General features: G+C 44.1%; 1 protein-coding gene across 1 annotated transcript in view; it reads left to right on the top strand.

The window, feature by feature from the left end:
* The first annotated feature begins 404 nt into the window (after window positions 1-404).
* SLC6A15 (solute carrier family 6 member 15) overlaps window positions 405-24,108 on the top strand; it is a 90,207-nt gene continuing 66,503 nt past the window's right edge. Inside the window, exon 1 of the mRNA XM_040408545.1 lies at window positions 405-480. The gene's annotated coding sequence lies outside the window, so the exon portion shown is untranslated. The remainder of the gene's footprint in view (window positions 481-24,108) is intronic.

Raw genomic sequence — 24,108 nt, 5'->3', positions numbered from 1 at the left:
CCATTTATTACAGCAGGTACATCCACCACAAAAACTATAGTGACTTTTCGGCAGCATTCACTTTTAATGGGTCAGCGTTCAGTTTTGTGCCGTCCATTCAACACTTGGACACCATCTGAACAGGAAATTTGTTGATCTGATTTCACACTTATGGTATAATTACGCACAAATAAGGATTTACATTTTGAATAAATGTTATATTTTTCAATGAATTATTAGCCAAGGCCTAAGAGATAATTTAGGGTGAGCTCAGATGACTCTCAGGCTCCGGGTATGGACCACTCCCTGGGACCAAGATGATGCATGCAGCTTGCTACAGCTTGTACGGTGTGGATTTGTTTCAGACAGTCTCCTCCCACTCATTCCTCCTCTTAACCCAGCTCTGATGGAACATGTGCAGATCCGTCACCATCACACAGTGTACACACAGCAGGCGTGCTCTCTGATCACCCATCATCCTCATCTTCCGTCCGTCCACAGGTAAGGCACATCCATTTCATATCCAATATTTGATTGATGTTTAGCTCGGATATGTGGAGGGGAAGAGGAAGGTGTTGTGTTTGAAGCAGTGATGCTGTTGGCTGATCCTTACAAAGCACTGGAGGCCTGTCTGATGCTGGTGGGATTCTATGTCTACACGGACCCCACCTCAGGATGGAGCGTGTGCGCCTCACACATGTGTGCAGATGGTGCTTGTGCCGCATGTCAGTCTGCAAGCACATATGTGGTTAGGGGAAATCAGACAGCATGCTTCTTCTCTGCTTCCATATACGTGAGGTCCTCTGATCAGAAGCTGAACAACCGCCTTGCAGGAATCAGCTTTACTGCATTATAGGGGGTATGAGTGTATGGCGGTGGTGTGTGTACACAGGAATGTAGATTTTATGTTACTGAATCGTAAGAAAATGCTTGAGGTTTTGTCTAACGACTGCTACCTATCCTCACATTTCATAGTAGACTTCTCGTGTTGGCTGGATGAAGAAGCCCTTTATCTCTGCGCAGTGTGAATGAATCATTTTCTACTGATGTCAGCTTCAGACGCTTGTGAAGGTCGAAAGGTAGAATTGTGGTTAAATCTTGATGTCATTACCCTTTTTCATGGCCTCGCTAAATCTCATTAGGACGATGCAGGTCCTAATCATATAAGCTGACAGGGCGGATGAAAGGATGAAGGTAGTGCTGCTGCTGTTGTACCATCCCTGGTATACATCTCTCATAATATCCATTAGTAAACATGAGTCATTTATGTGTACGACAGGTAAGAATGTTTTCAGCGCTCATAGTAAGCTTCTTAGCACACTGTCCAGACCATGTGGTAGTGCATTGCCTTTGAAGGGCAGCCTCCATTGCCCCCCTTCCTCCATGTAAACTATGGTGGAGTAAACCCTGCCCTGCTGCTGCCTGGTGCTTGCAGAGAAGTGCCCGCCTTTCCCCCTTCCCTCGTAGGTCTATTCTCCTCGATGACAAGGGGAGGCCCACTCTTTATTTGAATGGAACGCCCTGCTTCATTCTATTCTTGTCATCTTTAAAACATGAACTCTTTAGGAGCGCTCCAGCATGGGAACGTGTCCATTCAAATGAGAATACTACACATTAGTATATGTTTAACAATACTGACTATGTTACACATGGCACTCTGCTACCATGTAATGAATCCAGGACTGCTTCAGCCCTCGAATCATTGGAGATTATATTTTACCTATGCACACATACCATGTTGTGTGACCTGCTGACAGGATATGACATTGCACCGTAGGATAATTTAGGTACATTTCAAATATGTGCAAATCTACTTTAAAACCATAGCAACTAATCAAACATTTGCTTTTCATTGTATAACTTTCACTAGACAGATGACTGGTTACTATGGCTTTAGTGGGGATTTGCAGCTTGAACTAACGTTAGTGAATAAGATTTACTGAATTAGGTAGGTTTCCCATATTTTAACCAGGTTATTCCAAAATGGTAAACTATAAAACTATAAGACATACATTGTAACATAGTCTATAAGGCTGAAAAAAGACCTCTGTCCATCCAGTTCAGCCTGTTATCCTGCATACATGGTGTATATAAAGTTATGGTTGGGCAGCACGCTGGCTCAGTGGTTAGCACTGGTGCCTTGCAACGCTGGAGTCTTAGGTTTGAATCTGACCAAGGACAACATCTGCATGGAGTTTGTATGTTCCCCTCATGTTTGCGTGGGTTTCCTCCGGGTACTCCGGTTTCCCCCCACACCGCAAAGACATATTAATAGGCAACTTAGATTGTGAGCCCCATTGGGGACAGCATGATGCTAATGTCTGTAAAGTACTGCAGAATATGTCAGAGCTATATAAGTGAGTAAAATAAGGTTAGCTTCTTCCCTCTCTGTAGCCAAAGGTTAACTACTGTTTGTTATTAGGGTTCCCTGATGCGGTTTTGGAAGCCAAAATCAGGAGAGGATTATAAACAGAGAGAAGGTATACTGGACTGATATGACTTCTTATCTTTTTTTGAATCCACTCATGGATTTGGCTTTCAGATCTGCATCAAGAAACCTGACCATGGGACAATACCCTTAGGGCTTATTCACACGCAATACACGGGCACTGGCCATGAACTCTGTGCTGCAGTGCAGACCCATTGACTTGAATGGGTCTGCGATCAGCATGGTACTGCAAAATATAGGGCATTCTATCTATTGCGGGGCGGAGGCACGGATCAGAAACGCACAGAAACATTCAGAAGCCCTTCCATGGGCTTTCGGGTCCATACCTCCACAGTGCAAAAGATAGGACATGTCGCGGACCCATTCAAGTCAATGGGTTTGCACCACATTACGGAGTTCACACAGTCCGCAACATGGGCACGGCGAGCATACGGTCATGTAAATGATCCCTTATACTGTATTTCTTGGGAGTTGACCAGATACTTGCTTCGTAATGTAGTGATGGAAGATAGTTTACCTTTGGCTGTGTGAGCAGATGCAACCAAATCTGGAGAAAGCCTTTCATTAAGCATAGTCAGTATAAAGTTATTTTAAAGACCACCATCAGGGCAGCTAAGCTTCCTTCTACAGTATATATTGGTGAAATAATTGATTGACCTACCTTCTTTAACCCTCATTGAACCTCGGTTTGTGTATTCCCACTGCAATTAAAGATCATTGATTTCTTTAGTGAACATTTTCAGTACACACACAATCTATATGCTTGCTTGATGATGCAATCGAGCTATGTCGCTTATATAGTTAGAAATATAAGGGTACAGCCACCCGATCAGGTTTTTGGATGCAGAACCAAGACTGAATAAAAAAAAGAGAAGTTGTACAGTATCTGTCCTTTATACTTTCTTTACTTTAATGATCCACTCCTGATTTTGGCTTACAAAACTACATCCAGAAACCTGATGGTGTCTGTAACCTTACTTTCATACTATGACAAAGGACAAATACCAAGAGAATATAAAGGGGGTGTGTATTTTTCTTTTAACATGCACTCAAATAAGCATAGCATTTAGCCACCTTATATTGCATTGTGTTCCTGAGCTAAGACCAGGGCTCTATGTATGTGCTGTTCACGTGGAATTGTTTGACATCTGTCAGCAGATTTGCACCTATGAAACTTGCTGACCTGTTGCATGTGCACTTGCAGCTGATGGCATCTGTGTTGGTCCCATGTTCATATGTGTCCACATTGATAAGAAATATGAAGTTTTGCTATATGCAAATGAGCCTCTAGGAGCAATGGGGCATTGTTGTTACTTCTAGAGGCTCAGCTCTCTCTGCAACTGCCGCACCCTCTGTACTTTGACTTTACATGCAACAGGTCAGCCAATTTTATACGTACAAATCTGCTGACAGATGCCCTTTACCAGCACCATGCCAATATACAAAGCTGGTGACACAGTTTCGATAACAACTGCATTTATAAAAAGTGTCATATCACAAAAACTTTCCACTCTCACCAAACATAATGCCAAAACACTGTGTGAACTCGTGTTTCCAGTTGTGTAATTAATCCTTAATCATGTAATGAAGCTCTGCAATTTTATACTTAAGGTCCCTTTAGACGAGACAATTTAGCAATCTCCACCACAGTATGGGGAGGAGCAATCACAAATGCCATCACTCTTCCCCATACAGACTCGTTGTTTGCCAGCAACAGAGCTTGTTCAGACAGCTTGATCTGCTGCCGGCCAACGATTTAGGTGCCTACAAAAATGATTCAATTAACCACTGAATGAGCGTTTCACTCAATTATCGAGTAATCGGTGGCACCCGTAGACCACCAGATAATTGCTAACGAGCATTCCTATAAACATTTCTTAGCAATTATCTGGTGGATTCTCATCCCTTGTAAAGGACCCTTTAGTGTTTCAATCGCTCACTGTTTTCATTATTCATTATTGTATTCATAACCTGAGATTTTTATTTAGATAAAAACAGAATACACACGGGCACTCACCAAAACTCCCTGTGGCTCCGTAATAAGGAGTCATATGAGACTTCATGTGCCGTTAGTATTAGGGTGCCTAAACACGTGACAGTTTGCTGCAGAAAATTTCTGTGACTAAAAATCAGTTAAATTGGATTTCTGCAAGGTGAATGGAACTGATTTTCATAGAGAAAAATGACTGGGCACACCTAAGGATATTTAGTGACTGGTATTTATTAAGTTAAAATGACAAATAGGGTACGGAAATTAAAATATCAGAAATATAGGTACGACAGTGAGAAGTTCGACAGTAAAAAGTTTATAACACTTCCACGCTTTGGGCAATAATTCATATAAAAAATTCTGTATATTTGTGGTTGACGTGCGGACTAGTCACTGAATAATAGCAGTATTAATCGTGACAATACTTCACTCCAGACACAAATAGACAGATAAAGTTAATACAGGATAAATGAACTGACATAAAAGCAACAATCTGATATCAATTAGGATACAATACAAACAGTGATTGGCTGATAAAAGTCTTTGTGAGAATATATGCCGCGATCATATGAAAAAAATGTAGTGATGAACTTGAAATAGGAATTCACTGACCCGGAAAGGTCATGGGGGTCCAGGTAAAACAAATGTCAGTTAGAAATAGCAGGCTAGCCTTGGTATGGCAAAGGTGCAGTGATCGTAAGTTTTAACTTACTCCATAGCTGACTCAGCGGCGTCCCGCTTTCAGTCAGAGAAGGATCCGACAATAAGATGGTTATAGATTAAGGAACAGTCTTACCGGTATTGGAGGGTTTCTCACGTGTAGAAGAAGCCTCTGCCATCTATCGTCTATCTTTGCTCCCGTTTTTTTTCGTTACGGTCAGGTAAATCCCACAGTAGGTAATCTGGGTCACCTGTTAGCCGTTAGCTTGCTGCACGCGGTCCCGCTTGTTTGGATGCGGTTGCGATGTCACAGCTCTCCGGGTAAAAGTTTCAGACCGGCTCTTCTTTGTAAAAACGGTACGGACTTGTTCCTGATTAGGATCAATGTGGTGCACTCACATGAGAGCACCCTTCTTTGGTGTGTCAACCACCCTGTGCATCCGACTAATACAATTTTACTTGGAACTGATTTTCAGTTGCAGAAATTTCCTACAGCTAAATCTGCTTCGTGTTAAGGCACTATAAAGCAGAAATACCACGTAATGCTACATTTTGGTCACCCCTGGTCAAAAATATTGTGACTGTAAAAAGTTAAGGCCAAGTTCACACTTCAGTTATTTGATCAGTTATTTATTTAGTCATTGTGAGCCAAAACCAGATGTGAGTCAAAAGCACAGAACAGGAGGAAATATTTCCATTATACCTTATCTCTGAGTAGGCTTCACTACTTATTTTGGCTCACAATAACTGATCGAAATAACTGACCAAATAACTAAAGTGAGAACTTGGCCTAAGCAAGTTGAAGATGAAATGATCTTCACAATGCATAAAGTTAAAGATGACACATTCCTTTGGCAATTTAATCAAAAACAATTGAGTATTTTCATCTTTTACAATTTTAACACCTTCAGGACCCTGGCATTTTTCTCCTTAAGGACCAGGCCATTTTTGTGCAAATCTGACTTGTGTCACTTTATGTGGTGATAACTTTAAAACTCTTTTATTTATCCAAGCCATTCTGAGATTGTTTTCTCGTCAAATATTGTACTTCATGACAGTGGTAAATTTGAGTCAAAGTATTTCATTTTTATTTATTAAAAAATACCAAATTTACAAATAATTTGGGAAAATTCACAATTTTCAAAATTTCAATTTCTCTGCTTTTAAAACAGATAGTGATACCCCCTAAAATAGTTATTACTTTACATTTCCCATATGTCTACTTCATGTTTGGATCATTTTGTAAGTGACATTTTCTTTTTTGGGATGTTAGAAGGCTTGGAAGTTTAGAAGCAAATCTTAAAATTTTTAAGAAAATTTCTAAAACCCAATTTTTAAGGACCAGTTGAGGTCTGAAGTCACTTTTTGGGGCTTCCATAATACAATAATAGAAACCCATTTTAGAAACTACACCCATCAAGGTATTCAAAACTGATTTAACAAACTTTGTTAACCCTTTAGGTGTTCCACAAGCATTAAAGCAAAATGTAGATGAAATTTCAGAATTTTACTTTTTTGGCAGATTTTCCATTTTAATCCATTTTTTCCAGTAACAAAGCAAGGGTTAACAGCCAAAAAACCTCAATATTTATTACCCTGATTCTGAACTGCAGTACGGGCACACAGCAGGGCACAGAAGGAAAGGAATGCCATATGGTTTTTGGAAGACAGATTTCACTGGGATAATTTTAAGTTGCCGTGTCACATTTGAAGACCCCCTGATGTACCCCTAGAGTAGAAACTCCCAAAAAGTGACCCCATTTTGGAAACTACGGGATAAGGTGGCAGTTTTGTTGGTGCTATTTTAGGGTACATATGATTTTTGGTTGCTCTATATTACACTTTTTGTGAGGCAAGTTAACAAAAAATAGCTGTTTTGGAACCGTTTTCTTTTTTTTTTTTGCAATGTTCATTTGACAGGTTGGGTCATGTGCTATTTTTATAGAGCAGGTTGTTATGGATGCGACAATACCAAATATGACTACACAATATGACTAACGTTTGTTTAAGTTCTACATAATAAAGCATTTTTTTTTAAATGATTTTTTTGTGTCTCCATATTCTGAAAGCCATAGTTTTTTTATTTTTTGGGTCACTGTCTTATGTAGGGGCTCATTTTTTGCGGGATGAGATGATGGTTTGATTGGTTCTATTTTGGGCTGTGTAAGACTTTTTGATCGCTTGGTATTACACTTTTTGTGATGTAAGGTGACAAAGAATGGCTTTTTTGACACCGTTTAATAGACCTGGTTGTTACGGACACAGCAATACCTAATATATATATATGTATACTTTTTTTTTTTTACTTTTATCACAATAAAAGCATTTTTTTTTTTTTTTTTAAATCGTGTTTTGGTGTCTCCATATTCTGAGAGCCATAGTTTTTTTATTTTTTGGGCGACTGCCTTTTGTTAAGGCTCATTTTTTTCGGTATGAGATTACGCATTGATTGGTACTATTTTGGGGGTCATACGCTTTTTTGATCGCTTGGTGTTGCACTTGATGTAGGGTGACAAAAAAATTGTTGTTTTAGCACAGTTTTTATTTTATTTATTCTACAGCGTTCAGGTGAGGGGGTGGATCATGTGATATTTTTATAGAGACGGTTGTTACGGATGAGGCAATACCCAATATGTCTATTTTTTATTTTTTTTTTAGATTTTGATGTGTTTTAATGTGTGAATTTTTATTTTTTACTTGGAACTTTATTTTTTTTATTATGAAAAAACTTTATTTTTAACTTTTTATTTTTGTCCCACTATGGGACTTCAACTTGTATTGTAATATATTGGCTGTCAGCTTTTGTGCTGTCAGCCTGCCTGTGAGACCCAGCCTAAGGGCTGGATTTCCGTAGGAGGCAAGCCCCGATGCCTATGGAAGGCATCAGACTTGCCTTCTCTACAATCGGTTCCCCGCCACTGCGGAGGGCACCAGTACCCTCCGCAAACCCTCTCCATGCTGCGGTCAGCTTTGACAGCGGCATACAAGGGGTTAATACGCTGGCGTCGGTATCTTCACCGATGCTGGCATATGCAGCAGGGACGCGGCTGCCAGTGACTGCCGTGTCCGTGCTGCTGATCAGCCTGCTGTACATCTATGTCCCTGGTCCTTAAATAAACGTCCATCTGTGACGTACATGTATGGCAAGGGTCCTTAAGGGGTTAAAATAACAAAAAAGGAAAAAAGGCTGAAGCAAAACTTTGGGCACCCTGCATGGTTAGTACCTAGTAGCACCCCCTTTGGCAAGTATCACAGCTTGTAAACATTTTTTGCTGCCAAGAGTCTTTTTTCAATTCTTGCTTGAGGGATTCATCCATTCTTCCTTGCAAAAGTCTTCCAGTTTTGTGAGATTCTTGGGCTGTCTTGCATACCTCCTTTTATGAGGTCTATCAATAGATTTTCAATGATGTTCCTGATCAGGGGACTGTGAGGGCTATGGTGAAACTTTCAACTTGCGCCTTTTGTGGTAATCTATTGTGGATTATCCGTTTGTAGAAGCCATCCTCTTTTCAACTTCAGCTTTTTACAGTTGGTGTTATGTTTGGTCCCATTTGCTGGAATTTCATTGAATCCGTTGATTCCCTCTACCCATGAAATGTTCCCTATGCCATTGGCTGCAACACAACCCCAGGACATGATTGCTTTACCCTCATGCTTAATGGTTGAAGAGGTGTTCTTTTCATTAAATTCTGTGTCCTTTTTCTCCAAACATACCTTTTCTCATTGTGGCCAAGGTGTTCTATTTTAACCTCATCAGTCCACAGAATTTGTTTCCAAAATGCATCAGGCTTGTTTATGTGTTGTTTTGCAAACTTCTGATGATGAATGTTGTGGTGAGGACGCAGGAGAGCTTTTCTTCTGATGAAGACCATATTTCTTCCATGAAGGTCATATTTGTGCAGGTGTTGCCGAACAGTAGAACAATGTACCACAACTCCAGAGTCTGCTAAATCTTCCTGAAGGTCTTTTGCAGTCAAGTGGGGCGGTTCTCATTTGCCTTTCAAGCAATCCTACGAGCAGCTGTCTGCTTCCAGACCTTCTCTTGACCTCCACTGTTCCTGTTAACTGCCATTTCTTAATTAAATTTCGAACTCAGAAAATGGCAACCAGAAAACCTTTTACTATCTTCTCATAGCTTTTTCATGCTTTGTGGGCCTGAGACATTTTTATTTTCAGAGTCCTAGGCAGCTGCTTAGAATAACCAATGGCTGCTGTTCTTTAGGACAAGGTTAGAGGAGTCTGGGTATGTAAAAAGCTTCTTTTCCTAATGATGATTGTGAACAAATCTTAACCCTAAAAGGCTATTTAAGGTCTGAGACCTTGGTCAAAATTATCTGAGTGCTCAAATCTCCTTGGGTTCCCATAGTTTTGCCAGGTACTCCTTTCCTTTTTTTACTCTAAAATTGTACAAAACCAAAATAATACAATGATAATGCTTAAAGGGAACCTGTCACCTCTACTATGCTACCCTCACTGAGCATTTCTAAATGTTCATTGTGTTACCCTAAACATATAAATTACACTTTTAATTTCATTTGCAGACGAATTCAAAAAGTATTATGCATTTTTGTACTTCCCGCCTTTTATGCAATTTAACATAAAAGAGTCATATCTTACTTGTGTGACCAGAGAAGAGTCATATTTTCAAGCTCTGACTCATCTCAGGTTAATTTGCATATGTATCAAATCGTTTTTTTTACACAATAAAAGCACAAAGAGCTATGGGGACTGGGTATTGCGGATGTGCAACCCATGTCCTCAGCTCTATACCCAAAATCCAGGTGACAGGTTCCCTTTAAAATGTTGAAAAGTGTGTTTCATCTTTAACTGTATGCTTTTTGGAGAGCATTTCACCTTCAACTTGCTTAACTGTTCACAGTAACAGTAATTTTGACCAGGGGAGCACAAAGTTTTGCATGCCACTGTACATAATAATATGCTTTGACACAGGGTGAACAAGTGCATTGTATATTTCTAGATCATGTAAATTATGTATTACTCAAAAGGGGTTGTCTGAGGACTTCCTTGTTTCAGCAGGACACCTTAAGGGTGTCCTAGAGGGTTCCCAGTCTATGTGCCATTTACGATGCCACATTTCCCCATAAGCCAGCTTTGATTTTTTTAAGTTGTCTTTGTAATAACCTCTATGAAAATCTGAAAAGACACAGTGTAGTAAAGTACAGAGAGCAATACAGTAATAATATGATAAAATGGGATAGTATTACGTTGGTAAATATGCAGTGACTGAACCACCTGTTAAACATCTTAGTAACAAAGATAAACTTTTAAGATAGATTTCTTTAAAGGGATTGCTTCACTTCAGGCATTTATCATGTACAGTGCCTTGAAAATGTATTCATACGCCTTGAACTTTTCCAATTTTTTTTCATGTTACACCCACAAGCTTAAATGTATTATATTGGGATTTTATGTGATAGACCAACACAAAGTAGCAAGTATGAGTGTGAAGGGAAAAGAAAATGATACATAGTTCTCAAAATTTTTATTCAATGAAAATCTAGAAAGTGTGACGTAGTGATGGACGATCTGGGACGGTTCGCTAACATGAACACGCGTTCGTGATCAACTGTTCGTGAACCGCTCGTTCGCGGCGGGCCCCATTGACTTTAATGGCAGGCGAACCTGAGAAACTTTCAGGTCATATGTGCAGCCACCAAATACTTACTAGAAGTGCACAAATAGTCCCACAACATAGACAGTGACATAACAGAGGGGGATCATTGGCAAAAATTCCCACAAAAAATATGTATTTTAATCAGGGGCTATTTTATGCATCTTAAAGGAAAACTCTAAAAAATGTGCCCTGCTGGAGCCTAGAAAATTTTTATTTTAGGCCACGGGAGTACAGGCCCCAAAAATCAGGCATTCACCTGACAGAAAAGAACTTGTGATTATGTGGCTGGAGGTACAGTACATTAGGCGGTCACTGGCTAAAAATGTTACTGTCGGCCAGTAATGGCCCCAAAAATTAGTCATTCACCTGACAGAAAAGACCTTGTGATGATGTAGCTGGAGGTACATTAGGCGGTCACTGGATAAAATTTTTTACTGTAGGCCAGTACAGGCCCTAAAAATTAGGCATTCACCTGACAGAAAAGAACTTGTGATGATGTGGCTGGAGGTACATTAGGCGGTCACTGGCTAAATTTTTTTACTGTAGGCCAGTACAGGCCCCAAAAATTAGGCATTCACCTGACAGAAAAGAACTTGTGATGATGTGGCTGGAGGTACATTAGGCGGTCACTGGATACAAATTGTACAGTAGGCCAGTACAGACCCCAAAAATTAGGCATTCACCTGACAGAAAAGAACTTGTGATGATGTGGCTGGAGGTACATTAGGCGGTCACTGGATACAAATTGTACAGTAGGCCAGTATAGGCCCCAAAAATTAGGCATTCACCTGACAGAAAAGAACTTGTGATTATGTGGCTGGAGGTACATTAGGCGGTCACTGGATACAAATTTTACTGTAGGCCAGTACAGACCCCAAAAATTAGGCATTCACCTGATAGAAAAGGCCTTTTATGCCACTGTATATACATAAGACAGGGACCATTCTTTGTTCTGGGTTGTGGCGGATATGTGTGGGCTGGCATGAGGAAATTCAATTACACGTGGTTGTCACAGGTGTTAAATTCCTCCGAGATCCATGCCTCATTCATTTTTAGAAATGTGAGGTAGTCCACACTGCCGTGAGCTAGGCGAGTGCGCTTATCGGTCATGATCCCCCCTGCTACGCTGAACGTCCTTTCGGACAGGACACTGAACGAGAGGTGCAAGCCAAGTGTTCCATGGCAAATTGTGCCAGCTCTGGCCACAGGTCAAGCCTGCACACCCAGTAGTCCTGGGGTTCCTCACTTCTCAGAGCGCACACATCGGCCGTTAACCCGATGTAGTCGGACATCTATCAGTATAGGCTTTCCCTGAGACGATACGGAGGGCGGCTGTCGATGGGTTGTCTGCAAGAATGATTTCATATCCGAAGTGAGCAACACATCTTCAAACCGCCCTCTTCTTTCAGGCGCAGTAGGATTGGCACCCGCACCTGTTTAGCTGTGGGTGGAAATTTCTCTGCCAGCGCCCGCAACAACAGAATGCAGCATCTCTTGCTGCAAGGCCTGGAAATGCTGCATTCTGCCAGCCCTCTGTGATGCTGGTAACATGTCCTACATTTTGTGTTTGTACCGGGGGTCTAAGTACATTGCCACCCAGTACTGGTCCTTGCCCTTTATGATTTTTATACGGGGGTCCCTCTTCAAACACTGGAGCATGAAGGCCCCCATTTGCACTAAATTGGAAGCAGTAGAGCGCCCTGGCTCCTGCTCATCGCCCAGGAGAATGTCATCCTCAGTCTCCTCCCCCAGCCATGGACAGCACTAGGGATACCCTTAAAAGTTTAAAGTCCCCCTCAAAGCCTGCTCTTCTTGCTTCTCCTCCCCCCAGGCACCATCCTCCTCTGACTCCTCTTCAGACTCCTGCTGACTTGTCTCAGATGGAGTAGACCCCCTGGGAATTCATTCAGCATTGCGACTTCCTAATCTTCCTGATACTGCTCCTCGATGGCGTAATGTACAATGTCACTGATGGCACCCTGGCTGTGACTGACCAGTTTGGTGATCTCATCAAATGGCAGCCACTGGCGCGGTGAAAAGAAACCAAGCTCCCCATAACCTGTCCTGCTGCAGAGTTCGTACAGGTAGTCGTTAACGGCACGTTGCTGCTGGAGCAGCCTATCAAGCATATACAAGGTGGAGTTCCAGCGCGCCAGACTGTAACAAATCCGACGTCTAATTGGCAAGTGGTGTCGCCGCTGAACGTCAGCAAGGCGAACCACGGCTGTGTAAGATCTAAAATGGCCAGAGATTTTCCTGGCCTGCCGCAAGACGTCCTGGACCCCGGTGTATTTGGCAATGAATCGCTGCAAAACTAAGTTCAGGACGTGTGCCATTTTGCCCTGTTTCAGCGCGCTCAGCAGATTGGCACTGTTGTCGCACACCACTTTACCAACTGTCAAATTGAGCGGGGTTAGCCACTGATTGGCCTGTGACCGCAGAGCTGAAAGCAGTGGAGGACCGCTGTGGCTCTTGGCTTCCAGGCACAGCAGCCGCAGTACAGCATAGCAATGTCTCACCTTGGATGTCGAATAGGTTCTGGGGAGCTTGGGGGGCGCAGCGGAAGAGGCGGTAGCAGTGGAAAAGGAGGAGGAGACAGAGGATGTAGTAGGAGGAGGAGAAAAAGAGGCAGGCCTGCATGCAATCCTTGGCGGTAACACCAAATCCACACGGGAGCCACGTGTTACATGCTTGACGGCTGTCAGAAGGTTCACCCAGTGGGCAGTAAAAGTTATGTACCTTCCCTGCCCGTGTTTGCTAGACCATGTGTCTGTGGTCAGATGTATCTTGGCACCGACACTGTGTGCCAGAGATATATTTACTTGCCGCAGAACGTGGCCATATAGCTCTGGGATGCCCTTCTGGGAGAAATATTTCCTTCCTGGAGACCTTTCATTGCGGTGTGCCAATGGCCACAAATTTTCTAAAAGCCTCCGAATCCATCAGTTTATATGGCAGTAGTTGGCGGGCTAGCAGTTCCGACAAGCCAGCGGTCAGCCGTTGGGCAAGAGAGTTAACCGGCTTCATCAACTTTTACACTCAAACATTTGGGCCACGGAAGCCTGCCTTCTGCGAGATGAACACGACGACGGCATGGTGGAAGGTGAAGTGGAGGACAAATGGGAGGAGAGAGGAGAAGGAGTAGAGGCAGGACGTGGAGCGCCGGGAGTGTGGCTTTGTGGGTTCTGATGGTGTTGCTCCCACTGGGCTCAGTGATGGGAGGCCAGGTGCCTTCTTAAGTAGGTGAGTTGTTTCACAGGTAGGTATGCGATTTCGATCTAGAGGTAAATCGTCTTTTGTATAAGCTGGAGGTAGCTGTAATGTGAAGTTTGAATGAAGTCCTCTAATTCTCAGTCCTTTGACCCTTTGACTGTTCACTAATGTATCTCTCCCCGTCATTGTGAGCTTCACTGGTTCTGTAGCCTCTTGTAATTTCTTGCAGATTTCTTGATCAATGAAGGTCACTCTGGGCATCTAGTAGCACATAGGAGTATACCCCCTTGTTCCTCCTTCCTCCTTTTAGGATTTGAAATGCACACTGGTACAACCATTGATGTGCCGTTTCTTTCTCCTTCCCTGCAAGAGAATACCGATAGTTTCTTTCCTTCCTCAGTATTGAGGATTTATCTTTCTTTGGACGTTCTTCATGTAGTGGTGTAGGATGGCGTTCTTTACAAATGCTGCATGTGGCCTTTTTCTTACACTCTTTAGTAACATGGCCTTTTCTTAGACAACCGAAACACAGTTGGTTCCCAAGTACAAACCTATTCTTTTCATCTGGGGACTTCTCCTTCAATTGTTGGCACTTGTGTATGGAGTGGTTCTCTGCACAGAACATACACTTGAAGGTAGTCTGAAGATTTGTCGGTTCTGTCTCTCTACTGATCCCAGTAGTGACTTTGAACTTACTTTCGTAGATATCTGGACCTTTAGCTGCTGTGTTGGTTGCAAAGCTAGTTGCTTTTGTAAGTCTTATCTCTCTTGCAGGCCTTTCTTCTAAGGATTTTAAGATGTAAAATGATGTTACTGGATTACATGCTATCCTTGGGAAGTCCTTACCTAGATCTAACTGTTCAGTCACATAGCGATTCCATCTAGAAGCCACTTCTTCAGGCAGCTTGGCTAGCATCCTGTGGTTTTCTAGATAGTCATTCAGGACTTCTAGACCTTGAACATGTGGGATGGCATTGCTGCATACTTGAAGGAAGTCACCATACTCTTGGAGTCTAAAGTGTTTTTTAGGACCTATTTTAGGCCAGTTATTCAATTTCTCTCTAAAAGCTCTTTGTACTAAGAAAGAATGACCATATTTTGCATTTAATTTTTCCCAAGCTCAGGGGCGTAACTAGAAGTGACTGGGCCCCACAGCAAATATTTGTAAGGGCCCCTCCAGCACGCTTTGCACCTCCCTCCTCCTGTGTAAACCCCAGTCCTTTGGCACAGTGTAGCGGTATACTGTATATTGTGTGGCACAGTGGATGCTATATGTGTATAACATAAACATATTTCATATGAAAACTTACAGTTACTTGACCCTTGGGGATCTCGGACACCACTTCAACACTTGGCCGGGGGCTCGGCGGAGCTGATGTTGTGCTTTATCCTAATAAGAAAGATTTCATAATAAGGATTTGGAGAAGGGGCAGAGGGATAGCAGAGCAGGGAGAGTCTGGTGCTGCTACTAGGGGGTCATACCATGGGGGAGTAATAAAGCCCACTATAATGTCCCCCCCAGTAGTAATAATTCTCCTTATAATGTGACAGTGCAAAAATACCCCCTTGTAATGCCCCCAGTTGAGCTAATGTCCCCATAGTGCCCCCATAGTGCCCCCATAATGTCCCAGTATAAAATACCCCTATATAGTGCCCCCAGTAAATTCCCCCCTAGTGCTCCTCTCCCCCCTTCCTGCTAGTGCCCCCCATAATGTACCAGTATAAAATGCCCCATATATAGTGCCCCAGTAGATGCCCCTCAGTGTCCGGACTCTGATAGGCTGCCGGCCTAGTGTCCCCCATAATGCCCCCCAATAATGTGACAGTAAGTGTCCCCATAGATGCCCCCCCCCCATCATGTGCCAGTATCAAGTGCCTCTCTCCTCCCCCCCACATGTCCCAGTATCATAGTGCCATCTCCCCCCCAATGTGCCAGTATCAAGTGCCTCTCTCCTTCCCACCCCCCATGTGCCAGTATCATAGTGCCAAACCCCCCCATGTGCCAGTATCAAGTGCCTCTCTCTTCCACCCATGTCCCAGTATCATAGTGCCATCTCCCCCCCAAAAAAGTGCCAGTATCAAGTGCCTCTCTCCCCCCCATGTGCCAGTATCATAGTGCCAAACCCACCCATGTGCCAGTATCAAGTGCCAACCCCCCCCCCACATGCCAGTATCAAGTGTCTCTCTCCTCCCCCCCATGTCCCAGTATCATAGTGCCATCTCACCCCCCACAAAAAAAGTGCCAGTATCAAGTGCCTCTCTCCCTCCCCCCTCATGTGCCATTTTCAGGTGCCAACCCCTCCCCCCCCATGTGCCAGTATCAGGTGCCTCTTTCCCCCCCAGGTGCCAGTATCAGGTGCCAACCCCCCTCCCCCCCAGGTGCCAGTATCAGGTGCCTCTCCCCCCCCCCCCCCCCATGTGCCAGTATCAGGTGCCAACCCCCCCTCCCCTCCAGGTGTCAGTATCAAGTGCCTCTCTCCTCCCCCCCATGTCCCAGTATCATAGTGCCATCTCCCCCCCACAAAAAAAGTGCCAGTATCAAGTGCCTCTCTCCCTCCCCCCCATGTGCCAGTATCAGGTGCCTCTCTCCCCCCCCTCCATGTGCCAGTATCAGGTGCCAACCCCCCTCTATGTTCCTTACAATATCCTGGAAAGGTATCTTAAACGACCGCTGCCATAAGCTCTGATTCAGAATCTTCTACCGTCTCCACCATATCACTCAAGTTCCTTTTTATACTTTCTTGCTTTAGCTTTTTACGAATGTCTTTAATGTATAATATCCACTTATCATACATTCTGGTGAACTTTTTATCTTTTAATGTTGCTTCTTGCTCCAAATTTTCCAGCATCTTTTAGGTCAGTTTTCTGGCACGTGATGAACGTCTTAGTTCATCTGCTTGGGCTATATTTGTTTGAGGCAAGACTAATGCTGCATCAGACTCTTCTACCTCATACAGCTTCCCTTGCTCTTCAACTTCTACTCTATCTATCTTTACATCCTTCAACAGTGGCATGGTAATTCTAGGCTCAGACATTTTACTTTAAATGCTATAACAATCAATACAAATAATAAAGGACCTTTCACTTTAAATGCAATATTGACAAATGCAGAAATAAATGACTTGCACTTTAAATGCAATAGCAATAGATGCAGGCAATAAATGACTTTAATTTTAAATACTTTAGAGTCCACAGACTACAATCTGTCCTTTGTTTTTATGTTAAAGTCTCTTAATTCTGAACACAAAAAATGTCTCTTTATGCCAAAGCCTATATGCAATGATAAGTAATAAAAGGAAAGCTCTGACCTTATCTTAAAGGAGATGTGTCTTTTCTTGATATAATGCGATGCTCTGCGCTTAATTGCGATGCTCTGTGCAGACTTGCGATGCTCTGTGCAGACTTGCGATGTGCTGGCTTGGATACGATGCTTACAGGCTTTGGGCCTAGTGTCGGGAAACTAGCTGGCTGCAGTACATGGTCTCTCCATGGATAGCAGTGCAGGCACTCTAGCTCTGGACTTTGGCCTCCCACCATGCATCTCTTTCTCTCACTAGGGATCGCAGGAGGGTTGGCGCTCTTTCTCTGACTATTTTGGCTTTGCCTTTCTGCCACTTTAAGAGTTGGCTGCGGTTTGACTAATGCACACGTTCTATGGCCTCTATGGTAGCTCCGCTGAGGTGTCTTTGCTTGCTCACTCAGGGAACAGTTGCTGCGCGGCAGTATATGCTGGCGCTTTACTGCTCTAATGCACTCTTTATTGTGCAAGTTGAGGAGCGCTATCACTTCGTCCTCTGAGGGTAATAGTTCCACTGTGGCAGGTGCAGCACTATGAAGTACCTTTTAATAGTACTGGCGCGTGTCCGACTACATCGGGTTAACGGCCGATGTGGACGCTCTGAGAAGCGAGGAACCCCTGGACTACTGGGTGTGCAGGCTTGACCTGTGGCCAGAGCTGGCACAATTTGCCATACAAACTGTTGGCTTGCCCCTCGTCCTGTGTCCTGTCCGAAAGGATGTTCAGCGCAGCAGGGGGGGATCGTGACTGGAGGATGGAGGAATTCAACACTTGTGACGAATCGACCACGTTTGATTGAATTTCCTCATGACAGCCCCCAAATATCCGCCACCACACAGAACAAATCAGGGCCTTTTATGTCCATTGAATGCCTAATTTTTGGGGCCTATACTGGCCGACAGTTATATATTTATCCTGTGAACGCCTAATGTACCTCCAGACACAGAATCCAAAGTTCTTTGCTGTCAGGTAATGCCTATTTACATATTTATCCTGTGAACACCTAATGTACCTTCAGCCACAGAATCCAAAGTTCTGTGCTGTCAGGTGAATGCCTATTGACTAATTTTTGGGGCCTGTACTGGCCTACAGTTACATATTTATCCTGTGAACGCCTAATGTACCTCCAGCCACAGAATCCAAAATTCTTTGCTGTCAGGTGAATGCCTATTGGCTAATTTTTGGGGCCTGTGACCGCCTAATGTACCTCCAGCCACAGAATCCAAAGTTCTGTGCTGTCAGGTAATTGCCTATTGCCTAATTTATCCTGTGACCGCCTAATGTACCTCCAGCCACAGAATCCAAAGTTCTGTGCTGTCAGGTAATTGCCTATTGCCTAATTTTTGGTTTGGGGCCTGTACTGGCCGACAGTTACATTTTTTATATCTAGCCACATAATCCCACCCTTGCCTCACTCCTCTCCCTCTCATTATGGTGGTGTATGAACCGCATTCACCATAAGGACCTTCTAATGTCACAGGGTCATGTGACTGTGCCCCCCACCCTGTACTGTTCCCTTCTCCCCGTACTGTGCCCCCTTATACCTGCATTGTGCCCTCTTACCACACCCTGTGCAGTGCCGGTAGTCATTCCCTGTACTGTACCCTCTTATACTCTTTTATCCGGTCACGGTATGGCAGTGTTATCCGGTCACTGTGCAGAGGTGTTATCCGGTCAATGTATGTCAGTGGTATCCAATATCTGGATGGCCATATCTGTATCCCTTTCCCTGCCCATGCCATCCTTTTTTAAACCTGGCATGAGCGGGAAAAATATGCAGATTGCGGTGCTAAGGACCTTTGCGCCACAATCTGTGTCAGAAATACGCCTAACATAGATGTATTTTTATATAATAAATGATCACCTAATTGTATTATCATTCAGGGGTAGGGCTAATATCTTTATATTATATAGATTCTAGTGTACTTTACTGTGCCCTGTATTTCCGAGTAGAAAATTATCCTTGGGAAACACAGTCCTCATCCCTGACCACCAGAACCAGGTAGCACTCTGTCAGTACATGGCGGCCTCCCCTCTCCGCCACGCTGCTCCGCTGTGTACTGGTAGTTATTCTGACACTAGCGCTGGGTTCACATCCTATTTTTGCTATCCATTTAACGCACACCAAAAATGTATGCGTTAACAGATGCCTCAGACTGATGCCGTACAGTGGCGTCCGTTCACCATACAGGTCCATGGTAGAAGAAAAATTTACGTTAACGTATGCATTTTTTTAACTCTGCAGGATACAAAAACGAGGAGTGCTGCACATTTGTATACATCAAACCGAAATAAAAGTATTCTAGGCTCCAGCAGGGCACATTTTTGAGAGTTTCCCTTTAAGATGCATAAAAATGGCCCCTTATTAAAATACATATTTTTTGTAGGAATTTTTGCCAATGACCCCCCTCTGGTATATCACTGTCTATGTTGTGGGACTATTTTAGCTGAAGTTTTTTTCAGGTTCGCCTGCCATTAAAGTGAATGGGGCCCGCCGCGAACGTGCGGTCCACGAACATTTGATAGCGTTCGTGCGACCATCAGGGTGAGGGTGCTGGTGGGGTTTAATGAAACTGTCCCAGGCTTTGGAGAGTGTTGCCCTGCCTCTGTGTTCTGGTATTGCACCATTTTGCTCGTCCTCTCCACCAGAGGAATGAGAGGTGAGAAGTTGTCTTTGTAGCGGTGGTCGAGAAGGGTGAACAACCAGTAATCCGTGTTGTTTAAAATGCGTATAACGCTGAAGCTGTCGGTGACTTGCGGAAATGAGCACACACCGGTAGCTCAGGCAAATTGGGGTATGTTTTTAGAAACCGCTGAACCACAAGGTTGAATACGTGGGCAAGGCATGGGATGTGTCTAAGGTTGCCCAGCTCCAAAGCCGCCACCAAGTTACAGCCATTATCAGACACAACCATGCCTGGTTCTAGGTTGAGTGGCGAGAGCCACAGCTCAGTCTGGTCTCTTATTCCCTGCCACAGCTCTGCGGTGGTGTGCTGTTTGTCACCTAGGCAGATCAGCTTCAGCACGGCCTGTTGCTGCTTCCCCACTGCAGTGCTAGACTGCTTCCAGCTACCGACTGATGACTGACTGGTGCTGCACGTGGATAATTTGGAGGTTGAAGTGGAGGAGGCAGAGGAGGAGAAGTGGGGGTTGGAACCACAAACGTAGGTGGTGGTGGAAACCCTGATGGAATTGTGGCCAGCAATCCTTGGCGTCGGTAGCACCTTTGCTCCCGGCCTCCACATCATTCACCCAGTGTGCCGTCAGGGAAATGTAGCATCCCTGGCCGAAAGTACTTGTCTATGTGTCCGTGGTTAAGTGGACCTTCCCAGTAACTGCATTGGTCAGGGCACGTGTGATGTTAAGGAACACATATTGGTGTAAGGCTGGCACGGCACACCTTGAAAAATAGCGGCAGCTGACATCAGGCTGCGGAAGGCCTCAGTGTTCACAAGCCTAAATGGCAACATTTCCAGGGCCAGTAATTTGGAAAGCTGCGCATTTAGTGCTATGGCCTGTGGGTGGGTGGCTGGGTATTTGCGCTTGATTTCAAATGCCTGGGGTAATGACATTTGGACGCTGCGCTGGGACAGGGAAGTGGATGTGGTCGCTGATGGTGCTTGCAAAGGTCCAGGTGCAGGGCGGGAGGCATCTGGGCCTGTGTCTTGGACAGGGGATTGGCCAGCACGTAATACAGGGGAAGAGGAGGCAGTGGTGTGACCTGCAAACACAGATTGTGGACCCAGGCTTTTGGCTCACCTATTAGGGTGCTTTGATGCCATGTGGTGGATCATGCTGGTGGTGGTGAGGTTGCTAGTGTTCACGCCCCGGCTCATTTTGGTGTGGCACAGGTTGCAAACTACTATTTTTTTCTCATCTGCACTTTCCTCAAAAAAGCACCATACTGCCGAACACCTACCCCTTGGCAAGGGAAATTTACGCAAGGGGGTGCTCCGTGGAACAGTTGCGGACCTGTTTGGTGGTGCCCGCCTTCTACCTTTTGCCACCCCACTGCCTCTTCCAGCCTGTTGCAGTGCTGCAGATCTCTCCCCCTCTGTACTGCTCTCCTTGCTCGGCTTGTTGCCACCTTCCCAGGTTGGGTCAGTGACCTCGTCGTCCAGCAGCTCCTCTTCCACTTGCTTCCTCACTCTGATCATCCTCCTGATTTGTTGACCTAACCACAACCTCAGTGATTGACAACTGTATGTCATCCTCTTCCTCAACATCTTGAGACAGTAATTGCAGTTGAGTCATTGGCAACTGTGTCTCATCTGTCTCACTAAATGCCATTCCCCAGCGTCATGTTCTTGTGACTCTGGATGCTCAAGAGGTTGGGAATCGGGGCACAAGATCTCAGGTCCCTCTTCAAGCATGCTTGGCGAGAGGGCCAAATCAATTAATGGCAATGCAAAGAGGTTCTCAGAATATCCGAGTGTGGGATAACTTGTTTGGCCAGATTGTAAATGGTGGGAGGAAGGAGGATCAAGGTGAGGATTGTGTGGATCAGACTCCTAGCTACTGAGACTGAACTTGGTGGAAGACAGGGTGGTGCTTAACCGACTGCTGCAATCCAACCGACCACCTTCTCGCACTGGGCTGACTTCAAGAGTGGTGTCCTGCGCCGCCCTGCAAACTGGGACATGAAGCTAAGTATCTTGGATGATTGTTTTTATTTTGCTCTGGCAGCAGGCACAGTTTCAAAAAAATTGCTGGCTATATTATATTGCTGCCAGCCTGCCACCACACACAATAGTCCTTAAAAGGACTTTTGGGTCTTTGAAATGTTTTTCTATTAAATATATTGCAATCACACTCCCTACACTATCTGTACTTTCCTAAGCGCAGCTCTCCCTGACTTACAATGAGCCGAACCCGCGTCAACGGGTGCTATATAGCACCCGATGACGTGTAGGCCAGCCAATTACTGTAACGCCAGTAGCCAACATGGCTATTGGTATTACAGTGATGGCAGTACCTGCACATTTATTGGCTGCTTAGCAGCCGCAAAACGTGCGGGGAGGAGACTCGAGCATGGCGCTCGAGCACATGCGGTACTCGGCCGAGTACTGCCATGTGCCGAGCATAGCGATGCTCGAGCCGAACAGGTATTCTGCCGAGCATGCTCGCTCAACACTATCATTAACCATTATTCCACTCACTCTTATACATTTGTATCACATTTGTATCACACATGGGTCAAAGTTAGGCGCAATGCAAAAGAATATCGTGCCGGCAGACATCACCATATGTTCGCATATTCGGCGAATCGCGAACGCGCAAAGTTTGCCGCGAAACGCAAGGCCATCTCTAGTGTGGCGTGCATTTGTATTCAGCCCTTCTGAGCCAATATTTTGTAGGGCCACCTTTTGCTGCAATTATAGCTGCAATACTTTTGGGGTATGTTTCTACCACCTTTGCACATGTAGAGGCTGATATTTTTGCCTATTCTTCTTTGCAATATAGCTCAAGCTCAGTCAGATTGGACGGGGAGTGTCTGTGAACAGCAATTTTCAAGTCTTGCCACAAATTCTCAATGGGATTTAGGTCTGGACTTTGACTGGGCCATTCTAACACATGAATATGCTTTGATCTAAACCATTCTATTGTAGCTCTGGCTGTATGTTTAGGGACAATGTCCTACCGGAAGTTGAACCTCAGCCCCAGTCTCAAGTCTTTTCCAGCTTCTACCAGGTTTTACTCCAGGATTGCCCTGTATTTCACTCCATCAATCTTCCCATCAACTCTTAAGAAAAGCATCCCCACAGCATGATGCTGCCACCAACATGTTTCACGGTGGAGATGGTGTGTTCAGGGTGATGTGCAATGTTAGTTTTCTGCCACACATAGCGTTTTGCATTTAGGCAAAAAAGTTCAACTTTGGTCTCATCTGAAAAGAACACCTTCTTCCAGATGTTCTGCAGTATCTCCAGAGTGATCATGGGCCTCTTGGCTGCTTCTTTAGTCCTCTCATTGCCTGGGCTGTCAGTTAAGGTGGATGCCATGTCTTACTAGGTTTGCAGTTGTGCCATGCCCTCTCCATTTTTTGGATGATGTAATGAACAGTGCTCCATGATATGTTCAGAGCTTTAAATATTTTTTTATAACCTAACCCTGCTTTACACTCTCTACAACTTTATCCCTGACCTGTGTAGTATGTTCCTTGGTTTTCATGATGCTATTTCATCATTCTCTAACAAAACTTCATAGAACAGCTGTAGTGAGAATAAATTACACACTGGTGGACTCTATTTACTAATTAGGTGACTTCTGAAGGCAATTAGTCACACTGGATTGTATTTAGGGGTTTTAGAGTACAGGGGGCTGAATACAAATACACACCGCACTTTTCAGATTTGTATTTATTAAATTAAAAAACATGTATCTTTTTCTTCTCACTTCACGCATACTTGCTACTTTTTGTTGGTCTATCACATATAATCACAATAAATACATTAAATTTGTGGGTGTAACATAAAAACATGTGTAAATGTTCAAGGCGAATAAATACTTTTTCAAGGTACTGTAGATAAAGTTAATACAAATCACTTACCGATGTACTGTGATTGCCCTTATTGCCTCCTTTGCTGGCTTGATTCTTTCTCCATCGTATTATACACTGCTTGTATCCAGGGGTTACAGCCACGCTGCAATCCAGCAGAGGTAGCCATGCTTGCACACTATTGGAAAAAGCGCTGGCCACTGTGAAGGCCGGAACCATAATAGTGCGCATAGGCTTGCATGTGCAACAGCTCCTAGCCACATTGTATCTGTGCTTCAGCGGTGGTTATATTCCCCGAAAACATGCAGTGTATACTGCAATAGAAAAATGAATCAAGCCAGGAAAGGAGGCAATATGGATGAACACAATACATTAGTAAGTGCCT

Source organism: Bufo bufo, chromosome 1, assembly GCF_905171765.1.
Source record: "Bufo bufo chromosome 1, aBufBuf1.1, whole genome shotgun sequence".
Taxonomy (NCBI): domain Eukaryota; kingdom Metazoa; phylum Chordata; class Amphibia; order Anura; family Bufonidae; genus Bufo; species Bufo bufo.
The sequence above is the reverse complement of the archived record's forward strand: the minus strand, read 5'-3'. Positions and strand labels throughout refer to the sequence as shown.